The sequence below is a fragment of the Rhinatrema bivittatum genome, chromosome 7 (assembly GCF_901001135.1).
Source record: "Rhinatrema bivittatum chromosome 7, aRhiBiv1.1, whole genome shotgun sequence".
Taxonomy (NCBI): Eukaryota; Metazoa; Chordata; class Amphibia; order Gymnophiona; family Rhinatrematidae; genus Rhinatrema; species Rhinatrema bivittatum.
In genome coordinates, this window is record NC_042621.1 from 205,663,161 (window position 1) to 205,684,787 (window position 21,627).

Consider the following 21,627-nt stretch of genomic DNA (forward strand, 5'->3'; position numbering starts at 1 on the left):
CCTTCTCTCCACATCTGTCACCATGAGATTGTCATGGACTGGAGAGAGGGAAATGCACACATACACTCTCACTGGTGAATTTTCATAGGAGGTCTGCATGTAAATGTAACATATTATGGGAGCAATTTTCAAAAGCCATTTACCCATGTTAAGTGCACTTAATGTGAGCAAATCAATTAACAATTCTAAGGTATATATTGCAGCAATTTTCAAAAGCCCACTTACCTGGGCAAAGTGAGAGACATAAAACCTGATTTTCAAAAGCATTTACACACTTAAAACTGGATTTTACACATGTAAATGGACTATACCCGTGAAAGTGGGCTTTTGAAAATTACTGCAATATCATTGAATCATCAACAGGTTTAATCTACATTAAGTGCACTTAATAAGGATAATAGCTTTTGAAATTGTTGTGAACGTATGTTACATTTACATTACTTGCATAACTCCTTTGAAAATTCACCTGAGAGAGCAAATGTTTGTGTGTGTGCGAGAGAGAGTCGGAGGAAGCTTGTGCGTCACACATACACACACTCCTCTGATGCACTTCCTCTCTTTCGGACACACTCTCTTCCTGTCTGTCTCATATACATACACATACTTCCTCTGTCTTTCACAAACACACCTGCTTCCTGTCTCTCTCACACATATGCACACACTCATGTGCTTCCTCTCTCTCTTTCACACACACACATCCAGTCTCTTTCACATATACACACATGCTTTCTCCATCTCTTTTACACATACACACACTTCCATACTGGGTCAGACCAAGGGTCCATCAAGCCCAGCATCCTGTTTCCAACAGTGGCCAATCCAGACCATAAGAACCTGGCAAGTACCCAAAACCTAAGTCTATTCCATGTTACCATTGCTAATGGCAGTGGCTATTTTCTAAGTGAACTTAATGGCAGGTAATGGACTTCTCCTCCAAGAACTTGTCCAGTCCTTTTTTAAACACAGCTATACTAACTGCCCTAACCACATCCTGTGGCAACAAATATGAGAGTTTAATTGTGCGTTGAGTAAAAAAGAACTTTCTCTGATTAGTTTTAAATGTGCCCCATGCTAACTTCATGCTAATAATTCCCAACATTCTATTTGCTTTTTTGACTGCCGCAGCACACTGAACCAACAATTTCAATGTGTTATCCACTATGACGCCTAGATCTCTTTCTTGGGTTGTAGCACCTAATATGGAACCCAACATTGTGTAATTATAGCATGGGTTATTTTTCCCTATATGCATCACCTTGCACTTATCCACAGTGGTCGGGCTCTTTATGGACTATTTTTGGAGTTTCCATCATCCAATCTATATTTAATACTTCTGCTGCTGTATTTAAAGATAAGTGCATAACTTAGTTTATGATTGCATTTTTAAAATTCATATTCTAAATTGAAACCTAAATCACTGGGCATAATTTGTCAAAACATTTTTCAAAAAATATATTTGGACATTAGAGAACAATGTTTATATAAAAAAGGGACATTTCTATTTACACTAATGTTTCCTGGTGTATATAGAACAGCTTTCTAGTAAATGCTGAAGTTCCCTGTTAATGAAGGTTTCTCTTACTAACGAGTGACCTATTGTTTTTTCCGGGGTTCTTTGTTTCTTGTCTGATTTTTCACCTGGGTAATTATTGGTCTTATGTTACTGACATTGATATTGTCATCCACATTATTATGTCCCCGTAGGGTTGCCAACTTTCAACTGTGCTGAATACAACTTTGGCTAACAGTGCCACCCCTTATTTGGGAAACATGCATTTATTTTCAAAAAGAATGACAAATACTGGTCACTTTTCAGGGCATGCAAATTTTATAAAAAACTCATCGCAGACTAAAGGCTGAATTTTAAAATGGCCGCGCACATAAAAATCGGCATTTATGTGTGTGGCCAGGCCCTGCGCGCGCTGTGTGCATTTTCAAAGGGGCCCAGTCATGCGCGTACGTGCCGATATATGCACAAGTGCTGGGCCTTAAAAAAGGGGTGGGCCGGGGGGCGTGGTCTAGGCAGGGCAGGGCAGGGCGGGTGGGATGGAGGCCAGCTGGGACAGCGCACACTGGTAGCCAGCCAGTGTACACAAACTACTTCTGGTCCAGGGGAGCAGTAAGTAGCAAATTAAAACATATGTAAGTTGCTGGGAAGGATTTAGGGGGTGGGGAGGAGAGGGGAAGAGGAAGGGAGTTTAGGTAGGGGGGGATAGGGAAGTTCCCTCCCATTCCACTCCTTAATTGGAGCAGACTGGGAGGGAACTGGGGGAGGCTCGATTGCATCACCACACGTAGTTAGCAAAAATTCTCCCCCCTGTACGCGCCATCCGCACATGCACACACAGATTTTAAAATCCAGCATGCAGGTGTGCACGGCCATACGATTTGATAACAAGTGTGCATCAATGTGCACATGTTAGAAAATTGGCGGGTCCATGTGACTGTGCCGGGAACTGCGCACACATGGACGCGTGTGCGCTCCTTTTAAAATCTACACCTAAGATAAAAACAATTTTTTTGGTCTGGATGGGTTTTCTTTTTTTATTCTTTTTTTTATCTATTGAAATGTCAAAATATATTCAAACACCCACAATTATCAAGGACACACTTCCTTATTCCAACATAATTTTGACCTTCATACTAGGCATCATAGTGTGGTAAATTTTTTACCCATGTCACTCTGCCTTCTTTATAATCATCGGTCAGTCCATTTCATTTTTATAATTTTCTTGATGCAATTAAAACACCCGGTGATGATAAAAACTTATTCCTTTATAAATTAATAACCAACTTATCTGTATATCGCCGTGTTCAATTCGTGCTTTTTTTCGTATCAAGCTTTGATGCCCTTAGTTAAATCAGCAATACGTCCATCATTCATATTGCTGAAAATTGATCAGGCTGTAATGATAGTACCAAATGACCAGCTGGATTTTTCTGAGAGGTTGTTGTCAGGGCTATCAGGGCTTGGCTAGCCACCCCAGACTGGATGTCCTTGCTTGGAGAGACTTGGCCCAAGGCATGATTTTGGAGCCCAGGGGCTGGATAGGAGCCAGGAGAGAGATGTAGAGCAAGAACACTGGAACAGGATTACAAGGAAGGAACACAGTCAGGATTCAGAGGCCAGGCAAGCAGAGCTCCCACAGTGCAGATGTCAAGAGGTTTGCTGGACTAACCCTATGTGCCTTCTTGGAGTTCCTTATATATGGGTCTCAATTTGTGGCACACCCAGTGCTGGTCCAATAGAAATATTGCAGTCTGGCTCGCTTTCTCTAGTTAGTATACAGGATAAACATACCATGATTTTCTGGTGGGCTAGCAGTCTCTGTAGCTAAGTTGCAGGTTCTTAACTTTCACCCTCCCAAGGCTGTGCGTTCAAATCCCATTGCTCCTGATACCTATGAGCATAGAATTTACTAGAAGATCTAGTAGTGATGCATCCAGTTCTGACTGTGGACCTAGCAAGGCCTGAAATCTAAGCAATGATCATACTGGTATTGCTGGCTTTGTGGTTAGATGTAAGAAAGGTGGGGTAGAAGAGGGGATCTTTTATGCTTATGTTTCCAAGAGGATGGCATACCAAAAAGGAGAACTGCTTCCTTTTTCCTCATTTTGGAAGTATATCAGGTATGTATTCCATTTCTATGGTATCTACCAGATTTTATTTCAACAGAAAGCATCAGTTAAACTGTACTTGATGCAGTAGTAAACAGAAAGCCATGGGCTGATAGACAAATTGTTTGTTACTGTTCAGCAAATTAACTGTTGCACAGTAAAAGCTATCAGGGTCATTTATCCTGAAGGCTTTAAGGCCCTAATGCCCAAGATAGCTGTATATTACCAAGAAAAGTTTTTTATCCAAAAGGGAGGGGGGGGGGGGGGGAGGGAGAGAGAGAAAGAGACTTTACATAGGCATCAATATGTCACTCTCTATTTATTACAGATGAGCTTCATTTTTCTGGGTCGGGTCGGTTTCGGTTCGGGCGCTTCGTGGGAAAACTTGTTTTCCCACAGATCGTTTTTCGCCAAAAACGAAACTGGAACCCGAACCCGAAACCAGAAAAATGAATAAAAAAATAAAACCACGAATTGGAAAAAAAATCACACCAACCCTTCACATTTACTTTCTTATAACTCCCCCCCACCATCCCAATACCTCCCCAAGACTTACTAAAAGTCCCTGGTGGTCCAGCGGGGTCCCATGAGTGTTCTCTCCCTCCATGCCATCGGGCTGTCAGGGCTGCTATGACTCAAAATGGTGCCGATAGCCTTGCCCTTATGATGTCACAGAAGCTACCGGTGCCATTGGTCAGCCCCTGTCTTGGAGAGGTCAGGAGTCCCCCACAAGACTTGCCAAAAGTCCCTGGTGGTCCAGCGGTGGTCCGGAGAGATCTTCTGCACTCGGGCCGTTGGCTGCCAGTATTCAAAATGGCGCCGATAGCCTTGCCTACCAGTGCCGTTGGTCAGCCCCTGTCACATGGTAGGAGCAATGGACTGCCGGTGCCATCTTGTGCTTCAAGAGTCTACCAACAACAGTGGTATGAACCTTTGAAGGCAGCATGAGAGGCAAAGTGGCATCAAGAATGGTATTAACATCTTACAGCTCCATGAAGGGGGGGAGGGGGGAATGAAGCAGAATAGCTGGCAGAAAAAACCCCAGGGCAACAATAAAGGGACCAAGCAACACAAAGAGAGACATCAACATACCAACACACCATGAGTAGTTCAAAGCAGACCCCAAGTTTGCAAGAACATCCCAAAATATAGAATCTGTGAAATGATAGCAAGCCAGAGTGACAGTAAGACCCTCGAGATCAATGTCTGGGTATAGCAGCAATACTGATTAAATGAAAGATACCTGTGGTATAGGATAAGGGTATAGAAGCAAGGCAGAGTGGCATAGGAGATGTAGTAAAGAGATTTTTTTAAATCAAATTCCCTCTTATTTGTTCCACAAAAATAGACAAGAATAAATCTGTTCCAATACAAAGCTTCCACTCTATTTTACATATAATATTACAATATTGCATGGAAAAGGCCACACTCTGAACAGGCTCTCAATGGGCTTTCCAAAATTCATTATATACAGCAAGGCTTATATATTGTCTCTAGATACAAAGTCAGCATGATTCAGCAAAATATTTTATATCCTAACATTTTATTTCAGCTTGACCAATCACAATCTATTTCTGCATTTTTTTCCCAGCAACATCTGTCTTAGGTCATGATTAGTCATATCAGCATAACCTAAGTTCTAATCATAATTATCTAAAAACATAGTGCATTTGGTATGTGATAAAAAAAAGAAACATACATTTTTTGTCTAATTAGGAAAACTGGACTTTTGCTATTGTCAACCACTGTTCTTGCAGAAATAAGAAAAATCAGTTTTAATGAGTATAATTTTAAAGAATATCATAAGCTAAACTGGACAAAGAGGTACAATATAACTTTTTGATTTTCTCAGTAGTACTTGCCACTTGCCACTTGTCATGTTTAGTATAGTATCATCTTTGTGATATAAGCTTTTATTACATTCCCTATTTGAAATTGATCCAGCTACTGGATAGAATGTTGGGTTTTTTGTAAAATTTGCTCTGTGGTTGAAACTTTTGACAGAATCAGAATATGTAAATGGTCTTTCATCAGTTTGATTTTCCTGATAATGAATTTGTGAGGTTTGCTTTATTAAGATTTGAGATTTTCTTTATTCTGTAGCTGAATACAGTCTCTTTTCTTTGTTTATTTATTTATCTATTTATTTAGGTGTTTTATATACTGTTGTTCCAAGATAAGATCACAATTGTTTACAAAGTCATCGTTCAGTTTCAGGTTTAAAATTCCCATTCTAGGTCATCATTCATATTTTGGATCTATACAAACAGCTAATACATGGTATAGGTTATATTCATGCATTATCTAGTTTCAAATATTATTTAGCTTCTTACAGTTATAAATACCTATTCTAGGTCAACACAACAGCATCAAGTATGAGTTAATTAAGGTGCTATTTCATTCCATTATCCTATATGTCATACTCAGAATGTGGACTTTTTTACTTTACATTGTTCAAATCTTTTTACTCAATTTAATACAATTGTCTAAAGATCTGATAGTGATATTGTTAGTTTATTGGCTATTACATTTGAATGTAAGCTTTTCTAAAGAACCATGTTTTCAGTTCCCATTTGAAACCCTTTCTTTCTGTTATCAGATGTAGCGACTTTGGGAGAGAGTTCCATAACTTGGCACCCGCTATGAAAAACATGCAATCTCTTATTTGTGTTGTGTGTGCTCTGTGTTGTAGGCATTTTTAGAAGTCCTTTATCTTGCGATTTTAGGGCTGTCTGTAGTGTGTATGGTTGAAGAGTCACTCCTAATAGGCATGGGTTCATGTTGTTGATGATATAAAAAATTAGAGTCAATACTTTATAATGAATTCTGGATTGTACAGAAAGCCAGTGCAGTACTATCAGCGATGGGGTGATGTGATCAAATTTCCTTGTCCCTAGTAGTAGTCTGGCTGAGGTGTTTTGTAGTAGTTGTAATGGTTTTATGAGTCCAGATGGTAGGCCTAGTAATAGAGAGTTGCAGTAATCTATGATGGAAAATATTAGTGTTTATAGAACAGTGCAGAAGTCCTGTATTGTTAGTAAAGGATTTAGTTGATGTAATATTCAAAGCTTGGAGTATCCTGTTTTAATGACTTTGCATATATGTTTTTTCATTGACAAATTTTTATCAGTCTGTATTCCTAGGTCTCGTACCTCATCTGAGGGAGTAATGTTATAATTTTATGTTTATTGCATTATTGAATTTATACATGAAATAGATACATAAGTTACATCAATCTTGTACACAGATATATAACATAGAAACATTTACCAACTTACTTATTATCCTGTACTTAGGAAATTAAGTCAAGAAAAAGTTGAGAATCTGGGTTTCAACAGAATTTTGGAGCATCCACATCATCATAGAAATTTTACCAATTTACATAAACTTGTTACTTAATCCATCCCATACCAAAAACTAACTTTTCCCATATTGCATGGCATATTAAGAATGTGCATCTAAATATGTTCTTATTTGTTCCGGCTGGGTGAAAACATATCTATTATCACCATGTTTTACTAAACATTTACAGGGGTATCTTAAATAGAATTGTGCTCCTAGAGATAACACTTCAGATCGCATAGTTATAAAATTCTTACGTCTTAATTGAGTGGGATAAACTATATCCGGAAAAATTCTTATAGACTGACCATAGAAGTTACTCTTCTGATGTTTGAAATGCAACTTCAGTACTGTGTCTCTATCTGATTGAGTTATAAACTGTACAACTAACGTTGCTGTAGTACTGATTTTAGATTCAAAAGATTTTTCTAAAAAATCCATCAGATTCAAGTCTTGTAACATCTCTCCATCCTTATCACTTTTTCCCTCCTCTGTTGTTTGTTGTAAATAATAAATTCTATTCAACTTGGGCAAATTAGACTCTGTATATTTCAGAATATTCCTAAGATAACTATTAAAAAGATCTAAAGATGTCACAAGATGAGTCTTTGGGAAATTTAATAATCTAAGATTTAGTTTCCTCATCTGATTTTCTATCATTTCAATCTTAACCTTATATTCAGCTTCTGTTTTAATTAAATTGGACTGAATTAATTGAGGGAGTAATGTTAAAGATTCCTAGGTCTATAATTAGTGGTTTGATTATAGTGAGTTTCTCCTTAACTTTTGTCAGAATCAGAATATATAAATGGTCTTTCATCAGAATGGTTTTCCTGGTAATTAATTTGTGAGGTTTGCTTCATTAAGATTTGAGATTTTCTTTATTCTATAGCTGAACACAGTCTCTTTTTTTTGTTTATTTTCTGGTATTGCATTAGTTCTCTCTTTCTACTGAAATCTTTACCATATTCAGAACATGTGAATGGACTCTCCTGTGTATCTTTTTTATGCTTGCATTTCTTCCTTCTGAATGAGGGGTTTTGGGGAAAACATACACTTAATATAACCAAGAAAGGAGAGTGGGAGAACTAGAATGGATCCTAGAGATGTACCTTGAAATACAAAAGGCCTGATTTTAAAAAGCTTTTAAATTCTTAAAACTGGGTTTTATACGTATCAATGCACTTTATTCTTATAAATAGGCTTTTGAAAATTGCTACATGCCATTAAATTGTCCTTAGGATTTACCTGTGAAAGTGCACTTTACATGAATAAATGGCTTTTGAAAATTGATACAATAGTAGTTACATTTACACGTGTAACTGATTTGAAAATTACCTCCTAAGGTAGAAAACTAGAAAAGAGATGGGGTGGGAGGTGGCACTTGTATTTTATTTCTTTTTTCTCTTTTTTTTCTTGGGAGAAAACCCCCAGTATATCCAATAAATGAGGTAAGAGAACTAGGCTGGTATTGCAGATGGATGCAACAAAATTATGAACAAGAAAAAGGTGGGGTGAGAGAAGATATTTGTATTTTTTCTTTTTACACATTTTTTTTTTCTGGGGACAAAACACTCCAGTATAACCAACAAACAAACAGGGTGGGAGAACTAGGCTGAGATCCAAATAGCAAACAATACAAAGGCACTTATTCTGGTATATAATAAACAAAGAAAGTAGGCATATTCACAGCATGACCCCCAAGATGGGATATCAGGGGTGGAGTGGTAGTGGTAAGACCACTAAGGTGGTAAGTAAGGAGCATAGCAGGTAGGTTTGTGGCAGGAAGACCTCTACATTGGTATATAAGAGCCATGACAGGAAGTCATAGCAGTTAGCAGCAAGACCCTTAAGGTGGAATATCAGGGGAATGACAGATAGGCAGAGAAGTAGCAAGACCCCTAAGGTAGTCCATAAGGTGCATAGCAGGTAGGGAAAGTGGTAGCAACAAGACCATTAAGGTGGTACATCTGGGGCATGGCAGATAGGCATGTGGCAGCAAGACATCTAAGGTGGTATACAAGGGGCATGATAGGTAGGTAGAGCAGCAGCAAGGCCTTCAAGTTGCTTTCACTCAGATTGTCACTCACATAAACATTCTAGAAAACCAAGCAAAGGCAGATTGATTTTCAAAAAGAGTAACTTTTCTATCATCTCTGTCACCAGCCTTGCACAAGGAGGAGGCCATTGAGAGGACACATTCACTGAGCATGCTGGTTGGTGGGTGGCAAAGATAGTGTTGCGCCAACTTGGCTAGGTCTGGCCAGATTGTGGACTTATGTGCAGCTATAGACTATTTAGAAAGATGCTGAACCATGATTTATCCTATGGCTAGTCTCCTTGCCAACATGTCCTGCCTTGGCTCTTACAAGATGGTGAAAGCACACAGACAAGAGCTGATCACTATAGTTACCAGTTATTTTTTTCTCCACAGTACACAGCCAGAGACTTTAATGAGTCATAGAAATGAATGGAAACATAACATAGGACAAAATATATTTGTTTCATACATTGGACCCCTCTCTTCATTTAGGGGGCCATGAATGAATTGAATATGGGCACATTTGTTAGGGATGTGCAGACAAAAAGTTTATGTTCATAAGTCCATAAGTCGAAGGTGAGGGTCAATTTTGGCCAATATGGACATATGTAGAATTCCATAAGTTGAGGCTATGTCCATACGTGCACCGGTTCCCTAAATAAAAATTTAAACCCCTCACCCTCCTTAATCCCCCCCCCCCCCCCCAAGACTTACCAAAACTCCCTGGTGGTCCAGCGGGGAGTCAGGAAGCCATTCCTGTATTCCTTTGCGAGGAGCACGTGACGTCCACGTCACTCCAACGTGACGCGGACGTCACGTGGTCCACCGCGGTTCCGCTCCCGGACCCCTCGTTGGACCCAACCGGGACTTTTGGCCAGCTTGGGGGGGTCAGGAGGCCCCCCCAAGTAAAAAAGTCCACATTCAGGAGGCCCCCCCAAGCTGGCCAAGTAAAAAAGTCCCCTCACCCTCCTGACCCCCCCCCCCAAGTAAAAAAGTCCACATTCAGGAGGCCCCCCCAAGCTGGCCAAAAGTCCCGGTTGGGTCCAACGAGGGGTCCGGGAGTGGAACCGCGGTGGACCACGTGACGTCCGCGTCACTCCGACGTGATGCGGACGTCACGTGGTCCACCGCGGTTCCGCTCCCGGACCCCCTGTTGGACCACCAGGGAGTTTTGGTAAGTCTTGGGGGGGGGGGGGTCAGGAGGGTGGGGGGTTTAAGTGTTTATTTAGGATCAACGATCACGATTTCCAACTTATTCAACATAGCTATGTTGAATAAGTTGGAAATCGCGATCGTTGCGCCTCATCACTTTTTTAAGTTTAAAAAAAAAAAAGTTGCGTTTTACATATGCGTTCAAAACAAATGCACACCCCTAACATTCGTTATCCTTTGCCCTTTTGTTTCAAACTAATGCATATCCATATGCCTCAACATACAATCTATTTAGATTGCCATCTTGATTAATCTATTTCTGCAATTTTAAGATATATAGAAACACATAATTGCATGTAAGTAGATTCCAATTTTTTTCCTTTAATTATTTTATTATAGCAATAAAACAAAATGCTAGTAATCTTACTACCAACACAGAATGTATAAAGATTTTATGTAGTTTGGATAATCAAATTCTAAAGAATTAAGAATCTGAATGATCAAGGCTTTTTCCTCATAGACACAGGATCAAAAACAATTGATAAATCAGGTCCTTAATAGCTTGTGTTTCTAGCTTTGGACTGCAATATAATCTTTCTTCTGCATTATTTAGCATTTATGCTCCAAAGTAAAGTAGAACTTTGTCACCGAAGATAATAGAAGAGGCAGATCTTACATAAATGCTGCATGAGAGTGATTTAGCAATTTTGGATGGTAATGAGATGTGCATGAAAGAAGAATGTATGCATCTATTTAGTATGCAGAAAAGTGTGGAATGAAAAGAAGTCTAGAATAAATCTAATGACTTTAAAAAGTTGCATAGCAAATAGTCATTAACTAACTTGCTCAATAACAAAATAGCAATTCACATTGAAATTTTACTCATCATAGTGTTTTGGTTGGTAGAAAAAAGCAAATTCAATGGTATTACAGGAAAGAGAAAAATGAAAAGCACAAGAACATTAACCCATTGTAAGGGAATTTGTGTTTGTTTGTTTCAGAAAAAGTCTCAGTTTTAGGTGTACAATTCAGGTATCAATCTAGATAGCTTTGGACTCTGGTTTTTCAAAGATGGATGTTAATTTATTCCATATGTATGATAAGATTTTTTGTTCAGAGGTGACTCTACTAATCCTTCATCCCATTAAATGTTGTGGAAATCTGGAGCTCTTTCAAATGGTTTGCATTCACTGGAATGTTTTTCACAATTATGCCTGATTACAAAGTTGGTTTTTTTTTAAATTAAGGATACAGTAAGAAACTTCAGAAACTGTATCAAGCCAATGTATTTGGTTTATCAGTGAAATTTATTTCCCCACATATAAAGGCTGATCAATTATGAGTATAGTCAGAAAAATTAATCCAAAAAATAGAAAATCAGTTTAAAAAAATGATGAACAAATTTATGAAAGGACAGGCATACTAGCATTAATGGAATAATCTCTCATCTTTATATAGTGAACTGATGTTTTCACAAAGGGGCCAACCCTCCCCCAACTAAGACGGGGAGGCCACAACTGGTGAGGTGCTCTGCCTCTGGAGCAAGGGAGGGGGCAAGGGCTGGGGGTTGGGCCAGCAAACAGAAATGGAGCATGGTCACCCCTGGGAATTGAGAATATTTTAGTAATTGATTTCTTGTAAATTGAATAAATGCTAGCAATTCTTTTGTAATATAATACTTGTATGCTATGACCTATGCTGCAGCCATATCCATCCAATAAGATCTTCTTTTGAATAATGGACTGGTGGTTGTTTCTTACAAATATGAAAGCATGGGACAAGGGTAGGGTTCATTACAGATAGGCGAGATGAGACAGTTGCACCTGAAATGGTTGTGATAGTATGTTTGGTTCAAAAAGGAAAATTTTTCTCTATTTATATATAAACAGATTGTGTCAGATGGTTGGCTGGTCAGTTGGTGGTCACACTGTCCTGTGTGTCAGTTGCCACCAGGTGGTGCCCACAACTATGGAAGCTGCACTGTGCAAAGATAATATACTCTGTAAAGCAATGTTGCAAACACACACAGACAAATATACAGACATACACCAAGCCACATTCACAAATGGACACAGGCATAGGCACCAACACATACACAGGCAAACACACACAGACAGATACACAGACATACACACAGCCACACTCACAAATGGACACAGGAATATACATACACAGGAGAGACACACATACACAGGCACAGGCAGAGACAAACGTACAGACATAGATACATGCAGACACACACAGGTATAGGCACCTAAATCCACATAGGTGCACACACATTCCCCACACATACAACCATAGACACCCATACACACACACAGACACCCATGCATAAATATAGGCAGATACACACACCCATACCCAATCATACAGGCTGTTATTGACTAGACAACCCATGCAATGCTGGGTAATGTTCGCTAAAATGCTTTGTCTGCAAAGCCCTGTCTCTCACGCTCCCACACACAGGGCCAGGTAGGCAAAATCAAACACAACATAGGCAAACCCACACAAGTGTGCACAAGTGCACATAAGTGTATGCAAGTGCACACAAGCATGTAGAAGTGTGCACAAGCTCACACAAATGCACACAAGCTTATAGAAGCATTCACGGGCTTGCACACTGTGCACACACTGGCACACACATGTACAGAGGCACACACACACAGGCACAGGTCCCTCCCCCCACATACACATAGGCATAGGCCTCCGCCACACACAAGCAGGTACAGACACACACATACACAGGTGTGCACATATACACACAGGCACAGGCATACACATACATACACACACACACAGACACAGACACACAGGCATACACATACATACACACACACAGACACAGACACACACACACACACACACAGAGGCACAGGGCCTCACACCCACACTCACAGTCACAGGAGCACACACACACAGACTGTTATAGACCAGACTACCCAAACAACGCTGGGCACTTTTCTCTAGTATTATTATAAATCAACCACCTTCTTGTAGAAAATCAATGTAACATCAAAATCAATATACCTAATCACAACTGGGAAAATGACCCTTATGTATACAGCAGCTTTAAAATGTTAATGAAGACCTTTATACAGTGCTACTGTTTGTACCAATTGTCTATAACATCAGTGCCTAAATACAATCATGGGTCACCCTCTAGACAATTTTTTAATGTTATTTTGTTGCAAGTAAAATAGTCCAAGAACTCAATACTTATCAATTAATCATTGAATTCTTGCTCCATTGCTTTGCTTATTCCAAGAAATGACTCCACATTTCAAAATTATCTGCTTCAGAAGTTTTTCTCCATCATTATGGGTCACAACTCAACTATTACAATCTGACGCAGAAAAGAATCCAATGAACCAATGAAACTGAAAGTGCTCCACGCCACCAGATTGGAGCAAGATAAGTTGTACATCTCAGCATAGAATGTACCACTCTATCTCCTCATTCAGTCCATAAGAAACCACCAAGTATCCAGTATTATTCCCTTTGATTGAGTCTGGCCTCCTGGGTCCCTCCCCTCCTTGAGACTATACATGTTCAATCACTACACTTAAGGCATATAAATGAGTGTGCAAAGTCAATGCAGTGCTGTACCATCGGTGCTTGTATCTTGCCTGTTTTCAATCAACTGAAGTGCTCTATCAAACATTTGGTATATTCTATATACTGTATATCTTTGGACATGGACACTGTATGACACAGATAACAAAAGAAGTGCAATTTGTATCAACTTTGTGAACTACTCTATATTTTGTAAAAGAATGCTAGCAAAATAATCCTTCCATAGTTTGTGAACACGTCACATTGCTGGCAAGCTCTATGCCCCACTACTTAATGATCACTTCTGGTAGTTAACTCCAGCAGAACTGATTGTTTTACCCAGTCTTTTATATTCAAACCTCTAGAATAGGCAACTAGAGGGGCTTGCAAAAATATCTTATGTAACGCCAGCACATGTCAATGCTTCTTTATTACAGCTACTATTGCTAATGTCTTATTAGTGTATTGTAACACATAGCATTGTTTGCTGCTCTGTACTGTGATAAACTATCGTGGTCTGAATAGAGTGCCCTATGATAAGCTGTTTTAACTGCAAAATAGGGATATCTTCACTCAAGGAATCTCTGTGTTAAAATATGCCATATCTGTTGTGTACATGGTCTCTTTTCCAATGGTCGTGTTATCTATATGGAAAAAGGAAGAATGTTCCTAACAGATACCATTAGTTTTTATTTTTTAATTCGCTAAAATTATGGTGCAGAATAAGTTGTTTTTTTTTAAGAAACAGTTTTACTTGCATGTGTATGGTATAGCCATGGGGTCAGCTATGGTTCCAGATTTGCCCTTTCTATATGTTTCAGGTTTTGAGGAACATCATGGAGTCCAAATGGTTTTCCAAGATTAAGATTTGCTCTAAATATATAGATGATATCTTTTTTGTCTGGACATCATCACTTACAGAATTATATGTGTTTTACCAGTGGATTAATACATTGGACCTCAGTTTGAAATTTACCATGGGATGGCATAAATAACTACCCTTTGTGGGTATTTTAATCTTAAGGGAAGAGGATGGAATGCAAACATCTGTGTTTCAGAAAGCAATTGATAGGAATATTTTTTAAAAATGTGTAAATTATCATCCTAAAGTATTTAAGTTGGGTTTTCTAGTAAATCACTTATAAGAGTCACAGGTTGTGTTCTTGATTATAGGATTTAAAACATCACATGCATTACCCAAATTTAGCTGCTCACCCAGTTAGTACTGGAGTGGCTAATCAATATTGCTTTAGTCCTATCAAGATTTAATTTCAAACAATTCTTAGCCATTCCTGCACTTTGCTAAAACAAGAGTCAGGCCCAGCATCACTCCGATGGAAGGAAAAAAGAAAATTGGATATCATCTGTGAAGATTCTGAATTTTGTATCCAGCGAGATCAACAAAGAACAGATGTGTTGCCAAAAATATTAAAAAGTACTGCGAGTTGGGGAAGGATTCCATTGCTAACCAGCTCTTTTTCACTTTGGGCTGGTTTGCACTGTTGAATACTAGGGATGTGCAGAGCAAAAGTTTATGTCCATATGTCCATATGTCCAAAGGGGGTCCCATTTGCGGTCAATATGGACATAAACAGAATTCAATGAGTTGAGTATATGTCCATATGTGCAAATAAAAATTTAAACCCCTCACCCTCCTTAATCCCCCCCCCCAAGACTTACCAGCTTGGGGGGGTCAGGGCCTCCTGACCCCCCCAAGCTGGCCAAAAGTTCCTTTTGGGCCGAACGAGCGTTCCGGCGCGACCCCGCGGGGAATCACGTGACGCCGACGTCACGTGCTCCTCGCAAAGGATTGCAGAAATGGCGTCCTCACTCCTCGCTGGATCACCAGGGAGTTGTGGTAAGTCTTTGGGGGGGGATTAAGGAAGGTGAGGGGTTTAAATTTTTATTTTGGATCAACAATCGCGATTTCCAACATATCCAACATAGCTATGTTGGATATGTGGGAAATCCAATCGTTTATGTCTCATCACTTTTTTAAGTTAAAAAAAAAATATAAGTAGTGTTTTACATATGCGGTCAATACGAATGCACACCCCTATTGAATACTGCAGCTTTACTAAGGCCATTTTGTCATGGTAATACTGTCATATTCGCATAACATTACCTTAGTGATTCAGGTATTTAAAACCCATCCAGATGTGGTAGATTACAATCTCTCACTAGCAAAACTTCTCCTTTCATTGCAATCTAAAAATAAAATATAGACACATGATTAAAAATAAATATGGGAAATAGAAGTATAGAATCCTTGTGGCCTTCTAGACAAAATATTTAAATTCAGTCTCTAAATCAGAGATAGTATATTCTATAATCCAATAGATCTTTGACTATGCGTGCATTTTGATATATATAGAGGATATGAGGGAGGACGTTTAGAGGCATATTGGGATGCCTGTAGTGAGAGAGAGAGAAGTAGAGCATGCCTCCAGGAGTTGCTTGGTAGATGTGAAACAAACTAGCTTGAAGGAGTCGTGGCTCAAATTTGTTTTTTCTTATATGTCTCTTGCAATAATTATGAAAATGTACCTGCAAGTGGTCATAGCAAGCTGCTTTGTTGGAAAGGAATGCTAGGTTATGGTATCCTTGAGATATTTCCCCCTTAAATTCCAGATGTTTGGAGAAGTCATAAGAATTGTTTACCTCTCTCCACTGAGAAACCTGACCATTTAATCCTATTTGCTGTTTCCTGTCTTTTAACCAGTTTGCAATGTTCAAAAGTACATTGTCTCCTATCCCATTATTTTTTACTTTCTTAGAAGCCTTTCATGGAGGACTTTGTCAAACACCATCTGAAAATCCAAATACACTACATCTACCGGCTCACCTTTAACCACATGTTTATTAATCCCTTCAAAAAAATAGCAGATTTGTGAGGCAAGACTTCCCTTGGGTAAATCCATGCTGGCTGTATCCCATTTAACCATGTCTATCTATATGTTCTGTGATTTTGTTCTTTAGAATAGTTTCCATACCATAATGTCCTGATTGAGGTTGATTGTATCTAAGTCTCTTGTTTTTTTGGATTGTGAACAACTAAAGTATTGTGATACTTTATCTTGTTGGAATTTAATAAAAAGTGAATGTTAAAAAGAAGGATAATTTCCTTAATTTTTCCTGCACTGAAGTTAGGCAGACCAGTCTATAGTTTCATGGATCACCTCTGGAGTCTTTTTTAAATATTGGGGATTACATTGGCCACCTTCTAGTCCAGGTACAATGGACAGTTTTAATGATAGGTTACAAATTAGAAATTACTAGTAATAGATTTGAAATTTCATTTTTCATTTCTTTCAGAACCCTGGGGTGTATACCATCTGGTCCAGGTGATTTGCTACTCTTCAGCTCGTCAATCTGGCCTACTACATTTAGGTTCACTATGATTTGGTTCAGGTCATCTGAATCATCACCCATGAAAATCATTTCTGGAACAGGTATCTTCCCAACATCTGCATTGTAAACACCGAAGCAAAGAATTCATTTAGTCTTTCTGTGATAGCCTTATTTTCCCTAAATGCCCATTTAAACCCTCGGTCATCTAACGGTCCAACCAACTCTCTTGCAGGCTTCCTGCTTCAAATATATTTTATAATGAGTTTTTGCCTCCTTAGCCAGCTTCTTTTCAAATTCTCTCTTATCAATGTTTTACATTTAACTTGTCAGTGCTTATGCTTTTTTCCTGTTTACTTCAAATGGATCCTTCTTCTAATATTTGAAGGAAGTGTTTTTATGGCTAAAATAGTCCCTTTCACTTCACCAAGCTGGCAATCATTTGGTCTTCCTTCCACCTTCCTTAATGTGTCAATTCCTGTTGTACATCTTTGTAGCTACACCTTTCATTTTTTTCTGTCTTCCTCATTTTATCAAAGTCTCCCTTTTGAAAGTTTAGTGCTAGAGCTGTAGATTTACTTATTGTCCTTCTTCCAGTCATTAAATCAAAGTTGATCATGTTATGATCACTATTGCCAAGTGGCCCCACCATCATTACCTCTCTCACCAAATTCTGCATTCTACTAAGAATTAGATCTAAAACAGTTCCCTCTCTTGTTGGTTCCTGAACTAATTGCTCCATGAAGCATTTATTTATTCCATCCATCCAGGAACATTACCTCTCTAGCATGTCCTGTTGTTACATTTACCCAATATTGGGGTAATTGAAATTCCCCATTATTACTGCATTGCCAAACTGGTGTTTGAAGTTGAATCCAGATACTAATCTAAAAGCTTACCATGGATTGCATCCAATAATTTTTTGATTCAAACATTGCTGACTAGAAGCAGAAAGGTCAGTTATATCAAAAGGATTCAGTGATATGTTAAATTAGAATGTCCTTCCTGGGCTGGGACTGGAAGTGGTAAGCCTATTATCCCATTGTTGAAGCTAACTGCACAGGCCAGAACTAATAAAGATTAATTTTGCTCTGAAGTATATAAAAAATATTTCATTTAAATATTATACACCAAATGATAAAGTATGGATGGTACAATATCTGTATGTAGCATAATTTCCCTTGAGTTAATTTTAGAGTGAAGAACTCCATGGGAACATACAGGTTTGTGGTGTCTTGATTTGCATACAGAGCTTTAGAGTACAATGTGTCCAGCAAAGCATGTTTAGATTGCATTATTAGTTTAATTTAGGAAAATGTGTAGACCAGGGTTTGTCTGTACAAGTAAAAGAAACTTACTAAAAACTGATGCAGATAGAGAAATAGGTTTCCAAGATGGCCACACGCTAATCTTCTATGCTCCAAGCAGATCTTTTTCCCTTTAAAAATGTTGTCGCAAAAGCTTTTGAAATATTTACTATATGGGGAAAAGAAAAGGAAGGGCCAGAGCATTCCCCACAGCTTCGGAGGGTTCACCATTTTCAGGCCCGATGGACCATCATGTCGTTCGGAGCCAGGAGCTATCACAGGGCCCCGTGGAGTTGTCCTTGGGAGGGCAGCAGAATCGGTGCTCCATAACTGCCAGTACCAGACCTGTAATCATCTTTTTCACTGGAGCCATGTCAGGCTCCTCCTCAACCTGGCCCCCCCCGTGGGAGAGGCTTACATCAACAGCCTGCTCCCGTCATGCGGAGATGAGCAAGACTGATCGGCAGTGGCAACATCGGGAGGGTGCTGGTGAGTGATCCCCTGGCCTAGTGGCCCTACGGAGGCCTCTGGCCACGCCACACCCCTGCCCCGCCGTGCACCTTTTTTTAAGCCCCGGGACATACGTGAATCCCGGGGCTTTGCGCGTATCACTGGGCCTATGCAAAATAGGCTCGGCGCACGTAACCCCCCTACGTGCTTGTAAGTCCAGATGGATTTACGCGCATAGGGCTTTTAAAATCTGCCCCATTATTTGCCGAATAAAATACCACTACAAGAAGACAACAGGCCTGCAAATACTGCTCCAGTTGATATATCTCATCTACCTCCTTTTTAGAGAGCTCAAAGGAAGAAATAACAACATCTTCAACTCTAATTGCGCTTTTGCTCTGGATTCAGACTGGGACTTTGTGTTAAAAATGTTTTTTCGAAAGAGAGATATAATGTTTCTAAGACATAAAATTAGAATGTTCCCGGATGTTCCTAAAGTAACACAGTTAAAAAGAAAACATTTCCTGATAATGCGCCCTGCTGTACTCAGTTTGGGCGCTATTTTTTGGCTATATTTCCCATGTAAATGTGTTATCAAGCACGCTGGGGTTAAATATGCTTTCTTTGACCTGTCTCAGTTGAATACTTTTCTGAATGACAGAATTAGACAGGATCCAGCTCTCATTGTAACTGGCTCCTAATATTTTGTTCTGACAATAGGATTTAGGGCTTGATTTTCTAATGTTGCATGGCTTTCACACTCAATAGCACCACTGTGAAAGGTGGTGTAACTGGGCTCGCTACTGGCGCGATAACAGGTCTTACCTTATCACCGCCAGTGAAGTTTCCCCCGCATCCATGCCGACACCACCCCGACTCCTTCTCTTCTGGTCCCGACTTTGCCCGACTCCACCCCTATTCTAGCTATCGTGTGCGATATCGATAGAAAATGACCCCCTTAGTTAGCCCACAGGTTGGCAGGAGGTGGCTTTTTACTAGAGATGTGAATCGGAACCGGAATCGGTTTGGATTCCGGTTCCGATTCACATGTTTTATTTTTCATCGGGCCCTATCGTGGTTTTGTTTATCGGCTGTGCCTGAGCCGATAAACAAAAAACCCACCCCGACCCTTTAAAACTAATACCTTAGCTTCCCCCACCCTCCTGACCCCCCAAAACTTTTTTACAGGTACCTGGTGCTCCAGTGGGGGTCCCTGGAGCGATCTCCCGCTCCCGGGCCGTCGGCTGCCACTAATCAAAATGGCACCGATGGCCCTTTGCCCTTACCATGTGACAGGGTATCCGTGCCATTGGCCGGACCCTGTCACATGGTAGGAGCACTGGATGGCCCGCGCCATCTTGTGCTCCTACCATGTGACAGGGGCTGACCAATGGCACCGGTAGCCCCTGTGACATAGTAAGGGCAAAGGCTATCGGCGCCATTTTGATTACTGGCAGCCGATGGCCTGAGTGCAGGAGATCGCTCCCGGACCCCTGCTGGACCACCAGGGGCTTTTGGCAATATCGTGGGGTTTTCCTATTGTTTTGGGGGAGCCCCCGATTTCTGACGATTTTGAAAATATCGTCCGATATTTTCAATCGTCCGAAGCCCGATTCACATCCCTACTTTTTACCTATGCTTATGTTTCAAAACTTTTCTTCACTGAATTTCAGTTGGAGCACCCTCTGTAGTAGTGGTCTAAAAAGGTATTATTGGGATTATGTATACCTTGTAGGTTCTTTTGTTTCAATTGTATGAGTCTCTATACCATTTCTTGTCAAGTGATTGAACTTAACTGTTTAAAAAATGATAAATAAAGAATTAAAAAGAAAACAAAAACTGATGCAGTATCAGTCCTTAAAAATAAGATACAAAAATATCATTACAGATTAAAGTTTACATCAAGTTGTGGCAAGCATTATACTTAAAAAAAAATTCCTCCAGACTTTCTTTTTCTCCAGATAGAAGCTACTTCAGAGACCAGGAGCAGGCAGTCTCATTTTTTTTCCCTCAGAGGGGGATAGTTGCTCTTCTGGTCAGTGCCAGCTCCTTAGCCAGCTATTTCTCACATACTTCTAATTCATTAGAAGTCTGAACAACTCACTGGATCTGTAGAGAAGACACATTCCCTCCACCAGAGACATTCTTGAACATACCTCAGGCCCTGGGGATCCATCACCCTGCACTCCAGCTGCTTTCAAACTTGGAGCCCTAGCACTTCTGAGCTGGTGGCAGGGAAAAAAAAAATCCTGCCCCCCCTCCAATACAGCATAAAGATATCTCCCACTATTGTGATGTCACTATACCTCCACAATTGCATACTGCTCCACTTTGCTGACAGAGACCTGTGCAGAAACTTTGTGACCCTGATGAATGCATGTTTAGAACTGCTTTTATTACCACTATCATTTTCCTTTAGTTGAAGCCTGCTTCAGTTGGATTGTAGCATGATAGCTCTTTTTCATTTATTTCTTTTATATTTCTTTGCTAGCTCTAAACATGTTAATTTGCTTGTAATATTTATTTAAAGTGTGTTGTGGTAATGGTATTAGTCACCTGTTAAGCCCACAATGTATTATTTAACTTGCTCTGTCTACTCTGATGGATTATATCTACATATGCATGAATCTGTTCTGAACTGCCAGGGAACAATTTGTAGTACTGTAAAATAAAATTAGCAATGTATCACTATATGACATTTTTCATGTCCACTATACATTTTTTCATCTCTCTCTCTCTTTATACACACACACACACACACACTATAAAATAAACAATTAGTCTAAGATCCCATAAAAAATGACAGGAAAAAAAAGG

At 39.6% G+C, this 21,627-nt stretch overlaps 1 long non-coding RNA gene across 2 annotated transcripts in view; it reads right to left on the reverse strand.

The window, feature by feature from the left end:
- The window catches only part of LOC115094920, a 51,659-nt gene extending 30,604 nt beyond the window's left edge, over positions 1-21,055 (reverse strand). The window contains exons 1-2 of one of the 2 annotated variants that reach the window (XR_003857630.1): positions 20,967-21,055; positions 15,831-15,913 (exon numbers count right to left, since the gene is read on the reverse strand). This is a non-coding gene — a long non-coding RNA (uncharacterized LOC115094920). Of the gene's footprint in view, positions 1-15,830; positions 15,914-20,914 lie in introns of both variants that reach the window. The other variant, XR_003857631.1, reaches the window with a different exon arrangement.
- Positions 21,056-21,627: the final 572 nt, after the last annotated feature.